This window comes from Carcharodon carcharias, chromosome 3 (assembly GCF_017639515.1).
Source record: "Carcharodon carcharias isolate sCarCar2 chromosome 3, sCarCar2.pri, whole genome shotgun sequence".
Lineage (NCBI taxonomy): Eukaryota > Metazoa > Chordata > Chondrichthyes > Lamniformes > Lamnidae > Carcharodon > Carcharodon carcharias.
The window spans coordinates 131,107,750-131,121,741 of record NC_054469.1 but is presented as its reverse complement, the minus strand read 5'-3'; the positions used below and the strand labels follow the sequence as shown (position 1 = coordinate 131,121,741).

The 13,992-nt window shown below is 43.3% G+C and overlaps 1 protein-coding gene across 1 annotated transcript in view; it reads right to left on the bottom strand.

The window, feature by feature from the left end:
- LOC121275947 (histone deacetylase 9-like) overlaps window positions 1-13,992 on the bottom strand; it is a 636,654-nt gene that overhangs the window by 118,086 nt on the left and 504,576 nt on the right. The window lies entirely within an intron of this gene.

Here is a 13,992-nt window from a genome sequence, read left to right as displayed (position 1 = left end):
AGGCCTTCTTTGATGGGTTGAGCATTGTAGCCCAACAGCCATGGCCGGTGTTTCCAGGACCTCCTTTTCAAGGGCTGTTGCCCACTGTGTCCCTCAGTGGATTATTTCACCATCTTCTGGGTCATGTTTACTCCTGCTGCTCCTCCCCTCCAAACTGAACCAGAAAAAGGGCAACAAGCACAACGCAATATGGCGATGAGCTATATGATGTGTGAGGAGAAAGAGGAAATGGAAAATCTTTCTGATTTTCTTTCCAAGTATTGTCAATAATTTCTCTTTTTCTTCCCGCATTTCCTTTTCTTGGTAGCACTGACCCGCATCTCTGTCTTCTCTTTAATTTCACTGTTGGCTGGACCAGACTCAGGCACGAGCTGAATGTGAATGAGCTCAGTAGTTGGGTTTTCCAACAACTCATCTGAAAATTCAGGGCCTTCTAGCTTTAAAACGTCAGGGCTTTTATGCAGCTGCTGCTTCAGCTCTTCCAATTCTTTCCTATCCTCATTAATAGCTTCCTGGCTATTCTCAGTTAATTCATTCCTTAACTTGGCCAGATTGGCTTAATTCTTCTTTTTCTTCTTTATGGAGCAGAACTTTACATTTGGTGTGTGGGGGTGGGCCCAACATACCAGAATGTAAAATGATGTGCGATATGTCGGCCGTGCGTCCCGACTTCATAGCGCTGTCTCGCAATATTTCGTTTGGCGAGTGCGCACTGGAGTCGGCTGCGCGCCCACCTATAATTGAAAGGCCTATAAAGGCCATTAACATACTAATTAACTTCAAGTTTATGTTGCCCATCCAAGCTAACAACTGGCAGGCAGGCAGGTGAAAATGCCAAGCGGCCTTCATGTTTTTTAGGAAACCTCATCCACAAGTGGGATAAGGTTTCGCAAAGCAAATACTGATTATATAAAAACTTCATTTTAAAAATAAAAACATGTCCCATCTCATGTGACACAGTCACTTAAGGGGCCATGATTCATTAACTTTTTCATGTTTTTAAAAAAGCGCTTTAATTTCCCCGAGGCAGCTCCATGCCTTGGAGATTGAAGCACTCTTTCGCGCTCATGCCCGAAACTCCCTCCTCCCCCCGCCCGCACACGTAGCGCTCAGCGGCTGGGCCTTAATTGGTGCCGAGCCGATCACGGGCGACAGTCAGCTCCTCGGCCACCTATGCCCGCACCCGCTCCCGCCAAGCCTGCCTGACCAATGTAAAATCCTGGCCCATATCTTTTTTGTGGCACAAATTGGGAGTTGATTGTAATTTTTAGCGCATGAAAATCCTTTCATAGATTTTCCATTTCCTTTCAAAGGATGCTGACTTCAGCTTGAGCTCTGTCCCGGTGTAACACTTCTACGGGCTTCTCCTGTTGGGTCTTTGCGTACTCATTTTTTCTTGCAGCAACACTTCTGGTTTTGAATTGGGAACTTCACGGGCCCTCAAGATTTATCTCTCCCAGCCAGTTCCTTCCGAGGAGACTCGGTCCCTTGCCTGACATTACAAATAGGGGTAATTTTGCAGACTGTTCCTCATACCGCACCTTGACTTGACATATTCCTTTCACATTCATTTCTGCGCCCATGTTTGTCCTCAGCTTTGTGTCCGAAACTTCTAACTTCAAAGGATGGGTTCCTTTACAGAGATATCTGAATGTATAACCTCCAATGATCGGCCAGATGGACTGTGCCATTTTGTGTATCTTCTTTAACTTCAGAATTTCTAACAGCACTCTCCATTGCGGTAGCTTATTCTAATCCCTTATTGAAGTCTAGACTAGGTTCGGCTAGCAAACATCTTTGGATAGTATCATCTCCAATCCCGCATATCAGCAGGTCTCTCAAAATATTACTAATGGAAATTCCGAATTTGCAATGCTCAAATATTGCCTTTAAAATGGCGACATAATCAGCTATTATCTCCTCTGGAAGCCTGTCCCTTAAATTGAACTTGAAGCGCTACATGGTAATTGAGGGCTTTGGTCTCAGGTGGCTCTGTACAATTTTTATTAACTCGTCGAAAGTCTTCGAGACTGGGGCGCTAGGTGACATAAGGCTGCGGATCAGCCTGTAACTTTTGCTCCCACATGAGAACAAGAGAATCGCCCACTTCTTCTCCTACTCCATGTTGTCCTTAGCGGTAAAAAAGAACGCTAGGCATTCGACATACTGAGACCAGTCATCTGAAATGGGGTCGAATGGATCGACACACCCGAGCTGCGGCATCGTGAGCAACTGCAAGGGGACTGTGCTTCCAATGGGCTTTCCAGGTAATGATGAATTTAGGTATTTGGTTTACTATGGAGTTGCCTTCTCTCTGGGGTCTTTTATAATTTTCTGTCCATAGCCATTTTTCATGTATTTATTCTTTTAAATGTATTACCGCTTTAAGAGTAGTCACTTTTTTTTAACTCTGTCTCTGCAGCTGTCAGCTTTTCTCTGCTGGGTTTCGCGCTCTTTTTGAGTTTTGGCAGGATCCCCATGATCATGATTCTGCAGCGTTTTTTTTAATTTCAAACTGCAGCACTGCTTTCTGCTCTAATTGCCGGCTTTCGCCTATTTTACAAGTAAGTACAGATGCTTTTTCCAATGCTTTGCTCACCCATCTTGTGGACTGACACTCGGAGGTCATGCAATGTTTTCATCCTCATTGCCACTTTTATGTCTTGGGTAAATGAGTTTGTTGGCCAACTGAACTGTAACAGCACGCCTTCCTATGTTCTCATCAATTGCTGCTTGCAATTAATAATGGGGAGAGACTGATGTAAGAATAAACAGCGATGGTTTATTGAGACATAGCGCAGAGCACCAGACCACATGTGCTCATTCAGAAACCTGCAGAACTAGATTTACAGTTACCAGTTGCCCATGCTATACAGTGATTTGTCAGTGCTGTCACATGATCAGTAAACTTGCATTCTCTTAAAGGGACAGGGTACCTCACTTTATCACAAAGATGCTCCTTAAAACCTACTTTTTTGACCAAACTTTAGGTCATCTGCCCTAATATCTCCTTACATGGCTCAGTGGCATTTTATGCTTGTTAATGTACCAGTGAAATGCCTGAGATATTTTACTCGTTTCGTTCCTCCAATAAAAAAGTTTGCTGAACACTTTTCCATGATGATAATAACTTTTTTCTCACTGCCGGCTGCTGGTCAGTGAAGAAGGTGGAATGCCTCCTTTCCGGGCTCTGCTGCAATCAGAGGTACTCCTTCCACAATTTTGCCTCCTCATGTCCACACTCCCCTGCTTCCCTGTCCAACATGCCCCCTCTCCTCACCCCCTCAACTCTGTCACCCCCTTGCCAGAACCTACCAGAAATCCCCGGAGATCTGTGTCCGTTGCTGAACTCCTCTTCTTTAGCCTATCTGAAGTTTCGGCAGTGGCCACCGCTCCTAGTGGCACTGTTGGCACTACAGAACTGCTGGTCTCTGACTGGTTGGCAGCCCTATGAGGCGGGACTCTCCTGAAGTGGGTGGAAGTTTCGCCTCATAATAATTAAAGGCCCATTGGCTGAAAAATTATAGCAGGGCAAGCTTTTCCCAGAAACGGTGGTGGCAGGGTTGTCCCCATCAGGGTTACTGCTGCCAGCATTAAATTCAGCTCAATAAAAGATAAAAACAAAAAACTGCGGATGCTGGAAATCGAAAACAAAAACAGAATTACCTGGAAAAACGCAGCGTCTGGCAGCATCGGCGGAGAAGAAAAGATTTTCAAGTACTCATGACCCTTCAACAGAACTGAGTGAATATAAGGAGAGGGGTGAAATATAAGCTGGTTTAAGGTGGGGGGTGGGGGGGGTGGTTGGTGTTGGGGTGGGGGGACAGAAGTTGGGGGGCGTGGTGGTGTGGTTGTAGGGACAAGCAAGCAGTGATAGGAGCAGATAATCAAAAGATGTCACAGACAAAAGAACAAAAGAACACAGAGGTGTTTAAGTTGGTGATTTTATCTAAACGAATGTACTAATTAAGAATGGATGGTAGGGCACTCAAGGTACAGCTCTAGTGGGGGTGGGGTGGAAAGACTAGCAGGGCATAAAAGATTTAAAAATAATGGAAATAAGTGGGAAAAGAAAAGTCTATATAAATTATTGGAAAAAACAAAAGAAAGGGGAGAGAAACAGAAAGGGGGTGGGGATGGAGGAGGGAGTTCAAGATCTAAAGTTGTTGAATTCAATATTCAGTCCGGAAGGCTGTAAAGTGCCTAGTCAGAAGATGAGGTGCTGTTCCTCCAGTTTGTGTTGGGCTTCACTGGAACAAAGCAGCAAGCTAAGGACAGACATGTGGGCAAGAGAGCAGGGCGGAGTGTTAAAATGGCAAGCGACAGGGAGGTTTGGGTCATTCTTGCAGACAGACAGCAGGTGTTCTGCAAAGTGGTCGCCCAGCTTAGGTTTGGTCTCTCCAATGTAGAGGAGACCGCATTGGGAGCAACGAATGCAGTACACTAAGTTGGGGGAAATGCAAGTGAAATGCTGCTTCACTTGAAAGGAGTGTTTGGGCCCTTGGATGATGAGGAGAGAGGAAGTGAAGGGGCAGGTGTTGCATCTTTTGCGTGGGCATGGGGAGGTGCCATAGGTGGGGGTTGAGGAGTAGGGGGTGATGGAGGAGTGGACCAGGGTGTCCCGGAGGGAACGATCCCTACAGAATGCCGCCGGGGGGCGGTGAAGGAAAGATGTGTTTGGTGGTGGCATCATGTTGGAGTTGGCGGAAATGGCGGAGGATGATCCTTTGAATGCAGAGGCTGGTGGGGTGATAAGTGAGGACAAGGGAGACCCTATCATGTTTTTGGGAGGGAGGACAAGGCGTGAGGGCGGATGCACGGGAGATGGGCCGGACACGGTTGAGGGCCCTGTCAACGACCGTGGGTGGGAAACCTCGGTTAAGGAAGAAGAAGGACATGTCAGAGGAACTGTTTTTGAAGGTAGCATTATCAGAACAGATGCGACGTAGGCAAAGGAACTGAGAGAATTGGGATGGAGTCCTTACAGGAAGTGGGGTGTGAAGAGCTGTAGTCGAGGTAGCCATGGGAGTCGGTAGGCTTGTAATGGATATTGGTGGACAGTCTATCACCAGAGATTGAGACAGAGAGGTCAAGGAAGGGAAGGGAAGTGTCAAAGATGGACCATGTGAAAATGATGGAGGGGTGGAGATTGGAAGCAAAATTAATAAATTTTTCCAAGTCCCGACGAGAGCATGAAGCAGTACCGAAGTAATCATCGATGTACAGGAGAAAGAATTGTGGAAGGAGGCCGGAGTAGGACTGGAACAAGGAATGTTCCACATACCCCATAAAGAGACAGGCATAGCTGGGGCCCATGCGGGTACCCATAGACACACCTTTTATTTGGAGGAAGTGAGAGGAGTTAAAGGAGAAATTGTTCAGTGTGAGAACAAGTTCAGCCAGACAGAGGAGAGTAGTGGTGGATGGGGATTGTTCGGGCCTCTGTTCGAGGAAGAAGCTAAGGGCCCTCAGACCATCCTGGTGGGGGATGGAGGTGTAGAGTGATTGGACGTCCATGGTGAACAGGAAGCGGTTGGGGCCAGGGAACTGGAAATTGTTGATGTGACGTAAGGTATCAGAGGAATCATGGATGTAGGTGGGAAGGGACTGGACGGAGAGTCCCTTCCCACCTACATCTGTGATTCCTCTAACATCTTATGTCACATCAACAATTTCCAGTTCCCTGGCCCCAACCGCTTCCTGTTCACCATGGACGTCCAATCCCTCTACACCTCCATCCCCCACCAGGATGGTCTGAGGGCCCTTAGCTTCTTCCTCGAACAGAGGCCCGAACAATCCCCATCCACCACTACTCTCCTCTGTCTGGCTGAACTTGTTCTCACACTGAACAATTTCTCCTTTAACTCCTCTCACTTCCTCCAAATAAAAGGTGTGGCTATGGGTATCCGCATGGGCCCCAGCAATGCCTGTCACATTATGGGGTAAGTGGAGCATTCCTTGTTCCAGTCCTACTCCGGCCCCCTTCCACAACTCTTTCTTCAGCACATCGATGATTACTTCGGTGCTGCTTCATGCTCTCATCGGGACTTGGAAAAATTTATTAATTTTGCTTCCAATCTCCACCCCTCCATCATTTTCACATGGTCCATCTCTGGCACTTCCCTTCCCTTCCTTGACCTCTCTGTCTCAATCTCTGGTGATAGACTGTCCACCAATATCCATTACAAACCTACCGACTCCCACAGCTACCTCAACTACAGCTCCTCACACCCCACTTCCTGTAAGGACTCCATCTCATTCTCTCAGTTCCTTCGCCTCCATCGCATCTGTTCTGATAATGCCACCGTCAAAAACAGGTCCTCCGATATGTCCTCCTTCTTCCTTAACCGAGGTTTGCCACCCACGGTCGTTGACAGGGCCCCCAACCGTGTCCGGCCCATCTCCCGCGCATCCGCCCTCATGCCTTCTCCTCCCTCCCAGAAACATGATAGGGTCCCCCTTGTCCTCACTTATCACCCCACCAGCCTCTGCATTCAAAGGATCATCCTCCGCCATTTCCGCCAACTCCAGCATAATGCCACCACCAAACACATCTTCCCTTCACCTCTCCTAGCGGCATTCCATAGGGATCGTTCCCTCCGGGACACCCTGGTCCACTCCTCCATCACCCCCTACTCCTCAACCCCCACCTATGGCACCTCCCCATGCCCACACAAAAGATGCAACACCTACCCCTTCACTTCCTCTCTCCTCACCATCCAAGGACCCAAACACTCCTTTCAAGTGAAGCAGCATTTCATTTGCATTTCCCCCAACTTAGTCTACTGCATTCGTTACTCCCAATGCGGTCTCCTCTACATTGGAGAGACCAAACGTAAACTGGGTGACCACTTTGCAGAACATCTGCGGTCCGTCCGCAAGAATGACCCAAACCTCCCTGTCACTTGCCATTTTAACACTCCACCCTGGTCTCTTGCCCACATGTCTGTCCTTAGCTTGCTGCATTGTTCCAGTGAAGCCCAACGCAAACTGGAGGAATAGCACCTCATCTTCTGACTAGGCACTTTACAGCCTTCTGGACTGAATATTGAATTCAACAACTTTAGATCTTGAACTCCCTCCTCCATCCCCACCCCCTTTCTGTTTCTTCCCCCTTCCTTTTGTTTTTTCCAATAATTTATATAGACTTTTCTTTTCCCACCTATTTCCATTATTTTTAAATCTTTTATGCCCTGCTAGTCTTTCCACCCCACCCCCACTAGAGCGCCCTACCATCCATTCTTAATTAGCACATTCATTTAGATAATATCACCACCTTCAACACCTCTGTGTTCTTTTGCTCATTTGTCTGTGGCATCTTTTGATTATCTGCCCCTATCACTGCCTGCTTGTCCCTACAACCACACCACCCCTTCCCACCTCTCTCCCCCCACATCAAGACCAACCCCCCCCCACCTTAAACCAGCTTATATTTCACCCCATCTCCTTATATTCACTCAGTTCTGTTAAAGGGTCATGAGGACTCGAAACGTCAACTCTTTTCTTCTCCACCGATGCTGCCAGACCTGCTGAGTTTTTCCAGGTAATTCTGTTTTTGTTTCTGCTCAATAAAACATTAGAAAAGGATACAAGCAATGTTAATGGGAATGTAATTCCAATGGGATTCTCACACTGCCTTAAATTGAAAAAAAAGCTTTGCAACAACACTGGAAAACAACAGTTCTGCCAAAGTTATGGTGGATGTTAAGGAGAATCATCCATGGATTTTGCCCCAATACTACAACAGGTTCAATCATGGGGAAAGTGATAATGAACTAGCTATATATACAGAGGACAGTGTAGATTTTTGTCTTTAACACCTGAGCATTAAGTATCATCTGGGTGTACTGTGCAAAGAAAAATCTGGTGGGGATGATCACATGCTGCGAACATATTCTGCTGGAGTTTCCTTCCAAGTTGAAATTACAAAAATCTAACACGGTGCCTCAACATTAGGTGACTGCTTTTGTACAGTTCAAATACTTACAAGAATGAGAAATGTTTCATACCAGTGGGTCATAAATCATCAGTTGGGAGCAGAAAGGACAAAGTAAGACTAATCTAGCAGAGTAGTCATATGTCGTCGGAAAGCAGCAAAGGGTGGGCTCCCTCCATGTTAGTGAGCATGAACAGGTAAACTAAGAAAACTCACTAATGAGGTAATCAGGTGCATGCTTGTGAAAGCATTCGAAAATTAAAGTTGGAAGGTGAAGTTCATGGATGGCTGGCAATGTAACGTCGATGTAACTCTCATGAAGTTTTCTGTGATGTGAAGCTGTTTTGTATGGCACACAAAATACTTGAAAGTATAAGGTTGCAATAAATTTCTGTCAAAAGTTTTTTTAAGAAGGTTTCAACCAGTTCATTTATCCCCCTGCCTTTTTCCATATTGACCTTTACCCTTGCTTTTCCTAAAATCTGAAAACAGCCAATGTTGATGAAACATATAATGGCTCCTTTCCTGTGCAGTAAAGTCGGCTGTAAAGCCTGGTAATTAAGGTAACCAAGGAGGCTGAGCCCAGCAGGCTAATGGTGCACCAAACACTTTTATAACTTCAAACAATATCAAAGTCACAGGAGTGGGCTCAGAGTTGAACTGGTTTGAATTAAGCTCACTTCCACACGCTCTGCCCAAAGAAAGCTCCAAACTTCTGGATTTCATTAGAGCCAATTATCTTATCTTTTTCATCTCAGGCCTGACCCTAAGGCTGGCAGGCAGCGAGTCAGCATGTTTGTGTGGTTGTTTAAGAAAGCCTGTAGTCATTCAATGTCCTGAGGACCTGCTAATTAAAACACTTACCCCCTGCCTCTGATAATTAAATATGATAATAATGCTTGTCCAAATAATTTTCCTTATTATTTTCATTAATTTTATTGTTTATCATATAAAACATCCTTAACTAATTACTTTTATTGTTTACTCACACAGTATGATCTTGAAGGATCTATTGTTCATATTTTGAATTTCATATTTATTCTCAATGCAGAATTCCTGATAAATTGTATAAATACTGAGGCTGTATAATTTTGTGAGGCCTGAATTTAACCCTGTCTGTCCAACAGGAATGAGATGTGAAGGTTCATGACTTTCTCTTCTCTAAGCAGACCAACCCCTGCTTCTCTAATCCATCCACGTGACTGAAGTCCCTCATCCCTGGAACCATTTTTATAGCACCCTCTCTAAAGCCTTCATACCTTTCCTAAAGTGTGGTGCACAGAATTGGACACTAATACACCAGTTGATGCTGAACCAGTATTTTATAGATTCATCACGATTTCCTTGTTTGTACTGTGTGCCTTAATATATATATAGTATTGTGTATGTTTTTTAAAATGACTTTCTCAACCACCCTGACAACTTCAAGGATATGTGCACATATATCCCCTGGTCACCCTGTTCCTTCACCTCTTTTAGATTTCTATCCTTTATTTTACCTCGCCTGGTTCTACCTACCAAAATATATCAATTCCCTTGTCTTTGGATTAAAGAGGAGACAGTGGCATAGAGGTAATATCACTGGAATAGTAATCCAGAAGCCTGGGCTAATGACCTGGGGTCATGAGTTAAATCCCATCATGGCAACTGCTGGAATTTAAATTCAATTAATAAATCTGGAATATAATCCTAGTCTCCGTATGGTGACCATGAAACTATCACCAATTGTTGTAAAAACCCACTGGTTCACCAATGTCCTTCAGGTAAGGAAATATGTTGTTCTTACCCAGTCCCACCTACATGAGACTCAAGACCCACAGTTGACTTTTAACTGCCCTCTGAAATGGCCTGGCAAGACACTCAGTTCAAGGGCAAATTAGGGATGGGCAATAAATGCTGGCCTTGTCAATGACAATTACATCCCATGAATCAAACAATTAAAAAAAAAATTAAATTTCATCTATCATGTGTCTGCCCATTCCACCAACCAGCTTATTTATTTTTAGTAGGTTTCTTTGTAGGCTAGGAGGAGTAGGATTGGTCCTAAAGGAAAACTTATGCCTCCCTTGCCACCCAGGTTCCCTCTTTTAATCCCATTTCCTACCTCTTCACTGCACCTCACCATTTGTCTTTGTGGTGGGGTCTGTTCCCTTGGGCTCCCTGCAGCAGTCTCCTAGTGTGCGAGATCTCACTCAGGGCTGTGGAATTCCTTTCATTTTTGCTAGGTATGGTTGGGAGTCAGTTTTAAAAACTAATACTGAGGCCCAGGATTTTAAATAGCTCAGGCATCATGCCAGTGCCATCAGGGGTACTTCCACTCCACAAAGGTCCCTGTATGCTGCACTTATACCCTGAGATAAAGTCAAGTCTATACTGTGCAATTCAGTTAATGAATTGATCAAAAATCAATAAGTTTGTTGAATCAATTTGCTAAAAAAAATCATGATCTGATATGCCATTTGGTACTTTCAAATTTATTGAAAGTGCCCTTTTAAAATCATTTTCACATTGAAAACAATGGTAGCTTGAAGGGGTAACGCAGTGTAAGCCCCGAGGACAATATTTCCTCTACACATTCCAACCATTCATTCGGTTGGAATGGGGGCAAGAATACAAACCCTTCTACTGATAATTTATTCTATCATCACATAAGAACTTCCAAGAAGAAGTCAAGCCTTACTACAAGAGGCCTGAAGTTATTGGCAGGATTAACTGGCTGAATGTTAAAAGCATTGTCCTGTAGTACTAAGTGCACAATGTACCCTTGGTCCCCAAAGAGCTATTCAATGCTGTCAGTGTGCACGTTAAAATGTGATCTATTAGGGTCAATTTTCATCTTCACTGCCTGGATGGTTATCTGTTGACAGGGTGAATTGCATGGCCATTATAAAATAACTTAATTTTCATCCCAGAGTGGTTGGTCACATTGCTGGAAAAGTTGTCCTATATCGATTGATGTGGGCCTTGGGCAGACTTGAGAAAGAAGATAATGTTCATCATGAAATTGATTTGCTGCGACACTAAAAACCAATAAAGATTGACAGGGACATGGGTGATGGGAGAAATTGGTGCAAGGTAGGATTTGGGATAAGATTCAGATTATCTGAAGGTTATAAGAATGTAGCTGGGAAACTGCCAAGTAAACCCTTCAACAAATTGATCCTCAAGATGACAGTAATGTAAATAAGGCTTCAGTAGTAGTGAGGTAAAGTGATTCTTGCTCTTAATTCTTTCATGGGTATCACTGGGAATGCCAACATTTGTTGCCCATCCCTAATTGCCCTTGAATTGAATGGCCATTTCAGAGGGCAGTTAAGAGTCAAACACATTGCTGTGGGTCTGGAGTGACATGTAGGCCAGACCAGGTAAGGATGGTGGATTTCCTTCCCTAAAGGGCATTAGTGAGCCAGGTGAGTTTTTCCAACAATGAATGATAGTTAATTCATTGAATTTAAAGTTCAGCAGCTGCCATGTTGGGATTTGAACCCATGTCCCTACAGCATTAACCTGGGTCTCTGGATTACTTGTCCAGTAACATTGCCACTACACCACCATCTACCCTACAACAACATAAGTAGATAATCTTCCATTGTGTTTTGTGGTAATTATATTCAATAATGAGATATAACTATAATTAGCAAGACTGCCACTGAGTGTTGTAAATATACTAAGGTATATATATACTCAGGTATATACTCAGAGAATGCTGCATGAGCAATTCATGGATATTAAATTTTATGGGGTTAAAGAAAGCATCATATTTGCATGTTTATGATTTTTAACATTATTGCTTTGCTTTTAACATTATTGCTTTGTTTTTAACATTAATAACCTATATTGGGAAGAAAAATTACTGTTATAGCTACACTGTACAGGCAGGATGAACAAGATGACATTACTATTGAGGGACAGTCCCTCCACATGGTGGTTTCAGTCAGGGAGTTATATAGCACATCTGTTGCAATGTGGTTACAGTCACATAGTTATATAGCACATCTGCTATAATGTTTCAGTAGAATTATGACCTTAACATATATGCCACTTGAATTATCAGGATGATTGAAATGCTCACACGCTCAGAAATTTTAAAACCACCTTTGCTGAAGTGACTTGAAAATAAATTGCTGGCAATCCACCTCTCAGTTATAAAAGCAGCACCTATGTGTAATGTTCAATCACAAATGTTCCTTACTTTATTCCTTCACAACAAGGTTCTAAAATGGACTCATAAACAAAATATGATCCTTGCATGTGTGTGAAAAATATAATTCGAGGTTTATTGCGTGGTTTAATATATTATCATAGTAGTTTATCAAAGTACATCAAACATTCAAGTGTTTGGATGAGTATCAGTGTAATCACAGCACCAGTGACTAAATCCATAAGGAAGAGTTTCTGTATTTTATGTATTTTACTGTAGCATTTTCCAACTTCCTAACAGTTCCTAGATGATGGTAAGTTCTATGGCAATAAAACAGAGAAAAAACATTGACTGGGGGAATATGAACATGCTATGACACACTCAAGCGGCTTAAATAGTGGCACTAAATCATTCAACCCTAAAAAAAATGCTGCTTGGGACATATTCTCTCAACTAGAGTTTCTTTTTTAAATATAAGCAACAGTCTGGCGATACCTTAAAATAAAATATCACTGTGCAATGTTCCTATTGGATTTGCATCATTCATTATCCTTACTGACCACCATTTGGACCTTTAATTTGTTTCAGGTACATGTAGCGCTATGTCATGAAGTGAGAAGATTGGTGCTCGGCAATATTATGATGTTCGACAAGGTTTATGATGTGTTCAGCTATGTGTTGTACTGAGAACCAGTACACTTTTACAGAGGTCCTGTACACATTATGCACATTGTGTATGACACCACATGGTCAATCTAGTTTTCAATAGGTTGAGACAAAAATCCCAGATAAACAGCACTCAACATGGCATCTTGTCTGGGAAGATTCTGCCTGACCGACCTCTTTGATTTTTCCAATGAAGCAACAACCCAAGTCAACTGTGGTAAACCCTACAACATTATGTATTCAGTCTTCCAAAACACATTTGATAAAGTTCTACATGAAAGGTTGCTAATTAAGCTCAAAGCTCTGGAGATTAAGAGCAAAGCATATGTTTGAATAAAAAGCTGTCTGAAGAGTAGGAAACAATGGGCACTGGCTACAGAGAGAATATCAGGGTGGGAGTTTGGGGTGGTGGGGGGTGTGGGGGGGCAGGGTGGCGTAAGCATTAAATGGGATGTCCAAGGACTCAGTGTTAGAACTAGTTCTGTTTTCAATTTACATCAATAAGTTGTATTTTGAAACCCAATGCAAATTAGTTAAATTTACAAATTATACCAAATTAAGAGGGATGTTGGAGTTGAAAGGAGAGATCAGAAAATGCTGAATGAGCTAAACAAAATATAGGAGCAGACACATAAAGGCAGATGAAATTTAATGCAGATGAGTGAAGAGTGTTGAACACAGAAAGATAAAATTAGTAATATAAATACTAGCTGAATGTGCTGAAATGGCCATGGCTGAAGTTAAGGGAGATTTGGACTCAACACTCAACATGTTCATGCAATAGTGCAGTAATCAACAAAACCAATAGGGTGTTGAATTACACAGCCAAATCAGAAGAATACGAGTCAGGCTGAGTAATGATCAGAGATAAAAACAAAAAACTGCAGATGCTAGAAATCCAAAACAACAACAGAATTACCTGGAAAAACTCAGCAGCTCTGGCAGCATTGGCGGAGAAGAAAAGAGTTATGTTTCGAGTCCTCATAACCCTTCAACAGAACAGTTCTGTTGAAGGGTCATGAGGACTCGAAACATCAACTCTTTTCTTCTCCGCCGATGCTGTCAAACCTGCTGAGTTTTTCCAGGTAATTCTGTTTTTGTTGAGTAATGATCAGACTGTACAATGCTCTGGTTAGACCACATTTTGAGTACTGAATCTAGTTCTGGATATTGAGAAACAAGGGAGACAGTCAAGAGGTGGTGTAGTGAACAGCCAAAATACTGATATCCAGGGGGAAATTTCAACCCC